The sequence below is a fragment of the Eumetopias jubatus genome, unplaced genomic scaffold, assembly GCF_037043125.1.
Source record: "Eumetopias jubatus isolate StellerSeaLion01/CBP00866 unplaced genomic scaffold, mEumJub1_p1.0 scaffold_17, whole genome shotgun sequence".
Classification (NCBI taxonomy): Eukaryota; Metazoa; Chordata; class Mammalia; order Carnivora; family Otariidae; genus Eumetopias; species Eumetopias jubatus.
Genome location: NW_028274823.1, coordinates 12616370 through 12622369, shown reverse-complemented (window position 1 = coordinate 12622369; position 6000 = coordinate 12616370).

The window sequence follows — 6000 nt, the reverse complement described above, 5'->3', positions numbered from 1 at the left end:
AAAGTCTGAGCCCTTACTAGCCTAGATTAGCCAGTGGGCCAGGGTTTTACCAGTTTCCATTCCTGGGCCTCTGCAGAGCCCCAGAGAATCTTAAATTTTGTCCATGTCGATCCCAGGCATGCTCTTCAGCTCAGACATCCACCCCACTGCAGACAGCTGCTCTGGGCTTCTCAGCTCCCTTTTCACTCTTGCTCCAGAAGCTTCTTTGGGCTGCTGCGGGTCTTCTTGCACAAACCTCTGGATCTCATTGTGGTCACCTGCCTTTCTCTCCGTTCTCTAGTGCCAGCTAAGACAAGTGATTGTTTTCAAATGAAGGCATGGGGATAACAGATGGGAATTATAATGCAGACAAAGGCAAAGATCGAGTAGGATGTGAGCCACCCTGTTCATATATTCTACCACCTTCCAAGCTCCATGGGAACCTGTTAGGGACCATTTTTCTCCTTTGCTCTAACCCCTCCTTCCCTCCTGTTGCAGGGATCCGCTCCCACATGGGGCACCACTGATCGTGCGTCTCTTCCCTCAGCCCAGCCCCCCTGCGCCCCTCCCCAGCTCTTGGCTTCCCCCAGAAAGAGAATGATCCCCAGCAATGAGCTGCCCCTCTATGAAGACATTCTTTTAGAAAATTAAGCAGCACAATTAAATCCTCACTATTCCCAATGTCTCCATTCCAGAGTAGGAAGCTGGCTTCATTTTCAAACAACCAAAAGCCCCTCAGAGTGTTTTCCCCCAAATAAAAGAGCCTTCTTCCTTCTCAGATGAAGTTTTCCTCCATCCTTTCCATACCAACGACCACAACAAAAGTCCTTACCGTTTGCTTAAATAGTTTGTGATTTTTTTTTTAGTCATCAACTTTTCAGAACAGGTGGTGCCAGGTCACAGAGCATGAAGCATATATACTCAACTCTACCGTTTCCAAAGCCTTATGGGCTCTACCTCTCAGCTCCGTTAAGGCTGCATGGGTGAGGGGCCCCAGACATTGGCCCCTCATGTGCAGATCATGTGCAAGGAGAAGCTGCCTTTCATTTCTCCAAGGGTTTGAGATGCTGGAGCCAGAGGTTGAGCAGAGGTGGGACAGGAGACCATGCCGAAAATAGAGATGCTGTTCAATTTTTGTCCTCTCTTTGGTGCCCGCCCCCATGGGAAAACTGATGTATCTCAGAGAGGAAGGAGGGTGTGAGGGCAGGGGGAGGGGAGCTTGTGGAGCAACGCCCCCCAAGTCAGCAGGGCAGCGAAGCTCCTAGTTAGGGGTCTTTTATTTCACTGGCCTGTAATTTCCTTGTACTTAAAATTGGACTGATAATATCTACCTACTTTTCAGGTAGTTTGTACCTTATTGTTCAGCACATTAATATTATTCATCACTTGCTCTGATCCAAGTATTCAACTATTACTTGGATTAAATTTTTTTTTTTTTTTTTTTTTTTTTTTTTTTTTAGTATATGTGCTGCCGAAGCGAGCACTTAAATTTTTTTTTTTTTATTCGGGTAAAATTTATGACCCTGGGATCATGACCTGAGCCGAAGGCAGACACTTCGCCAACTGAGCCACCCAGATGCCCCGTGTACCAGGTTTTGTGTGCACGTGTTTTCTTTCGGGTATATACATAGAAGTGGGACTGCTGGACCACGTGTTAATTCTATTTAGTGTTTTCAGGAACTCAGGGATTCTTTAGGGAAGGAAAAAAGGGATGTTAACAAAACCAGGGGTGATGGAATGATGCTACATCTTAGTTGTGCTGGTGGTTATACAAGTATATGCATTTGTCTAAACTCATAGAACTGAACACCAAAAAAAAATGCATTTCATTTCTTTGTAAGTTTATAAGGTAGATGACAAGAAAATGTTCATTGACTTTAAAAAAAATCATTGTTTCATTCTTACAGGAAAAGATTGGTAATAATAAATACATTCATCTGTGGATGACAACTTAAATGAATTATGGTCCAGTCATTCTGTGGAATGAATATCCTGAGTCCTTAACAAAAAGGACTTCCCCCCACCTCCCCACAAACAAAGAGAGGCCAGATTCAGTCTGGAGAGGAGGGGATTCCTTAGAATCCTGGTTGGATCCTGAAGCACACGAGGGTTGTAGAGCTTGAGATGTGAGTAATGGAAACATTCTGTGACCCAATAAAGTCACTTTATGAGCGGAATTGTTCCCTTTGTAGTACGTGGGAACAGTTTGCATTATATACCAACTGGCTCAGCACACTCAAGGACAGATTTTGGGCCACAGAACGTGGAACCTGAGTTACTTTTGCTATTTGGGGGCAGGCTGCAGCTCTCCAGAGTTCAGGCTAGATGGCATCCTCTCTCTATGGATGGAGACTATGACAGCTACCAGCTACATGGAATGAGTGCTCTAACCTGCTAGCTCCTTCCTGAGCTCCTTTTTATGGCACGATAACTCGTGACTTTGCTTCTACAGGAGGGCATCAAGCTGCTCCGGATCAATTGGGCCAAATTAGGTATTATATTCTATTTTATGTAATTGTCAAAAAAGCAATCTGTGCAAAGCATTACATCTAAAAAAAAAAACAACTCTGAATATTTGATAGATTCCACTTAGCATATAACTGACCAGCTGAGACTTCAAGGAGGGAGAGCGAGTATGCCCTCCTTTTATGGGGTCAATTAAATATTCACATGTCTGCAATGGCTTCTCTTAGGACAGTAAAAGCTTCATACTAATGTCTCGGAGATAATTAGGCCCAGAGTCTCCGGAGCAAGAGAAAGTTGATGTTATTGCAGCATTAAGGTCGAAACTGCTGGAGCCCCTTTCACCGATGAGTCATCTGGTTTAAAGTCTCCTACCATTGCATTTAATTCATCTTACCTCCTCCTTCTCTCTCTCTCTCTCTTTTTTAAGATTTTATTTATTTATTAGAGAACACACACGCACAAGCAGGCAGAGCGTCAGGCAGAGGGAGAAGGAGAAGCAGACTCCCCACTGAACAGGGAGCCCAATGTGGGGCTGATCCCAGGACCCTGGGATCATGACCTGAGCCGAAGGCAGACGCTTAACGACTGAGCCCCCCAGGCGCCCCCCTCATCCTTCTTTCTCTTTAAGAAGCAATTGTACCTTTGCTGTCATGATTGTATCCACAGTTCCACTGTGGGCTTCTGTGCTCAAACAAATGAACCTGGCTTTGGTCATGTCTTTGCCTGATAGATGCTAGTCATAAAAAGACCAGAAGTGGGTTTTTTTTTTTTTTATGATGATGATTTGGATTCTTGTCTTACCTGTATTAACAGAAAATCATTGGCTCTTGAGTAGATTACTAGAAAAAGGCTGTTTTTCTTCCTCCCACTCTGAATTAATTTTTATACTTTTGCTGTGTAATTTCCTTACAGTTTAAACATCTTTCCTCCCGCTAAATCTGAATGCTCAGCACTGAACCAACCAACCAAACAAAAAAATGCCTAGCCTTCTGTGTGCCATTTTTGGAGGGAATATCTTGTGTTTCACTCAGTCTGAAAAGTCTGAATTAAAATTGGTCTGCTTCGTTTTCTAAAAACTTGTGTGATCAGTTTAACTACTGGGCTAATTGCAGAAGACTGCTGGATTTGAGGATGGAGCTACAGTCAGACAGCTTGGAATATACAGGGACGGAGATTGCCCGTGTCATTCTGTGGTGCTGACCTCTGATACAAGGAGGTGAGTCTCCTCCCTTTCCCTTTTAATCTCTGATCTTGCAGGGACGTGGGGATTTTGATAGGTAACTAGAATGGAATAACTAGTACCTCAGAGGCCTAGGAGGGACTGAGTCATGCCATATTTGCTCCATGTCAGCCAATATTGCCATATGCTATGTATAAGGCACGTACTAGGTTCTATAGAGAAGGGAATTGAAGGATGACATAGACAACGTTTCAGGCCTTCAAGTAGGGAAGGCAGACACTTATCTAAATAACTAGCATCACCATTTACTTACCAGTTGACCTCTGGCAACGGACCTAATTCTCTGAGGCTCAGTTTCTTCTACATACAATGGAGGCAACAACTTTGTATCTATTCAGGGCACAAGTCGGTCTACTATGGAGACATTCCTAACTGAACATGGAGCCAAGAAGGGGGCCTTTCCTTCCCACTAAAGACCATGTTAAACTGCTATAGTGCCAGGAGTACAGAGACCACGTGTGGCTGGGACCATCAGCAGATTTGTGCGTATTGGCAAGAACCTCTTTTCTGAACTGGCATCAGAACCCAACGGGTGGGTGTTTAGATGTTTCAAGGTCATAGTCATCTGACAACACCAGGGTGAAGCCTCCCAGTAGATTTATGAAAATCAGCTGGTTCATCGTGAAACCGAAGGCTGCTAAGGCCCCACGTGTTGCTTGGAGGTCACTTGTTTCCAAACTGTGATATTTCTACTACGACCCCCATTTCACAAATATTATTGATTAGGATGAACAAACTTTTTTTTAAGTGACTTGACTTTAAAGGAAAATAATAAGTAAATAGAAGAACGATCAGTGGTCTACAGCATGGCAACATTTTTAATGTCAAATTTGGTAACCACTGGGACTATATCGATGAAGGGGCTTCTCAGGAGGCAATGTGACTGAAAATATTTCCAATCCCACCTACAGCTCTCATTTCTCCTCTCTTGGAATCTTCTAGGTGCTTGAAATCACTCTTGTTTGTTTCCAAAGTCCTTCTGTATGTGTCCAAAATGGTCCTTATTCCATTTCATCTCAATGGTTTGTCTTCTAGTTTGCTTTCCTTGCCAGTGGCAAGTTCTCCCGGGAAATTGCCATTGTATTCGCTGCAGTGCTTGGCCCATAGGTAAACTCTGAAGAAGGAAAGAATAAACAGAATAAGCACACTGTCTCCAGCTGTTTCCTGATGATTAGAAAGCTGTGTGGCCAGGAAAGGGTTGAAAACTCCAGCCAGTACTATTCAGAAGGCCAGTTTGATTATTCAGGCAAAAGCAATCTATCTATCTATCTATCTGTCTATCTATCTATCTATCTATCTATCATCTATCTATATCTATCTCTACATATATATATTTTAAAGATTTTATTTATTTATTTATTCAACAGAGACACAGCGAGAGAGGGAACACAAGCAGGGGGAGCGGGAGAGGGAGAAACAGGCTTCCCGCCGAGCAGGGAGTCCCCATCCCAGGACCCTGGGATCATGACCTGAGCCGAAGGCAGACGCTTAATGACTGAGCCACCCAGGTGCCCCAAAAGCAATCTATATTTTCTGACAAAGATAAGTTTGTGACTTTCCTGAATAGTTGATTTCTATTTACAAGAACTCTGACCGAGCAGCTTTACCCACACGATACAGGTGCCAACAGAAGAGTGAGACTCCCTGGTTCTTCTGCATTTCCCGTTCAGCTGATCCCGAGTGGATCTGGAAGTCAGCATTTGACATATTTCCATCCCTCTCAAACTCACCCACTGTTCCATTTAGATTTGCATTCTTGCCCTCAGCCAGCAAGATCTGACTTACCTATTGATATTTAATAGCCTGCTCTTTCTTGAATAAAACCCATTTCTCTAGAGGACTGCTGTTGTTAATGCAGTTAATTGAAAGGAATGAAGCTATAATGGTGGAATTATAGGAAGCTATAATGGTGCAATGGAAAACCCCCCTTAAGTCTTAATCACTTAGCCAACCGCCTGCTTTCCTTTCTTACAATACAATTTAAGTTCACTCTGGCAGCCAAACAGGACAATTGCAGCCAAGTTCTGCTGGCTAGCCTGAGCTAGCCAGAAATTAAGTGCATAGACTCTGAGTCAGACTGCTAGGTTCAAATCCCACATCTTCTACTTCTTCGTTGTGTGACCTTAGGCAATTTATAAAACCTCTTCTAACCTGGTGACTTTATCTATAAAACAGGGCTATGTTCTCTACCTCATCCGGATGTTGTGTTTGATGAAATAATCCATGTAAAGCACTTAGCACAGAACCTGGCCCACAGTTGGATCCAGTAAATCTAGCCATTACCATTCCATTCTCCCATTGGAATGTCCTAATTT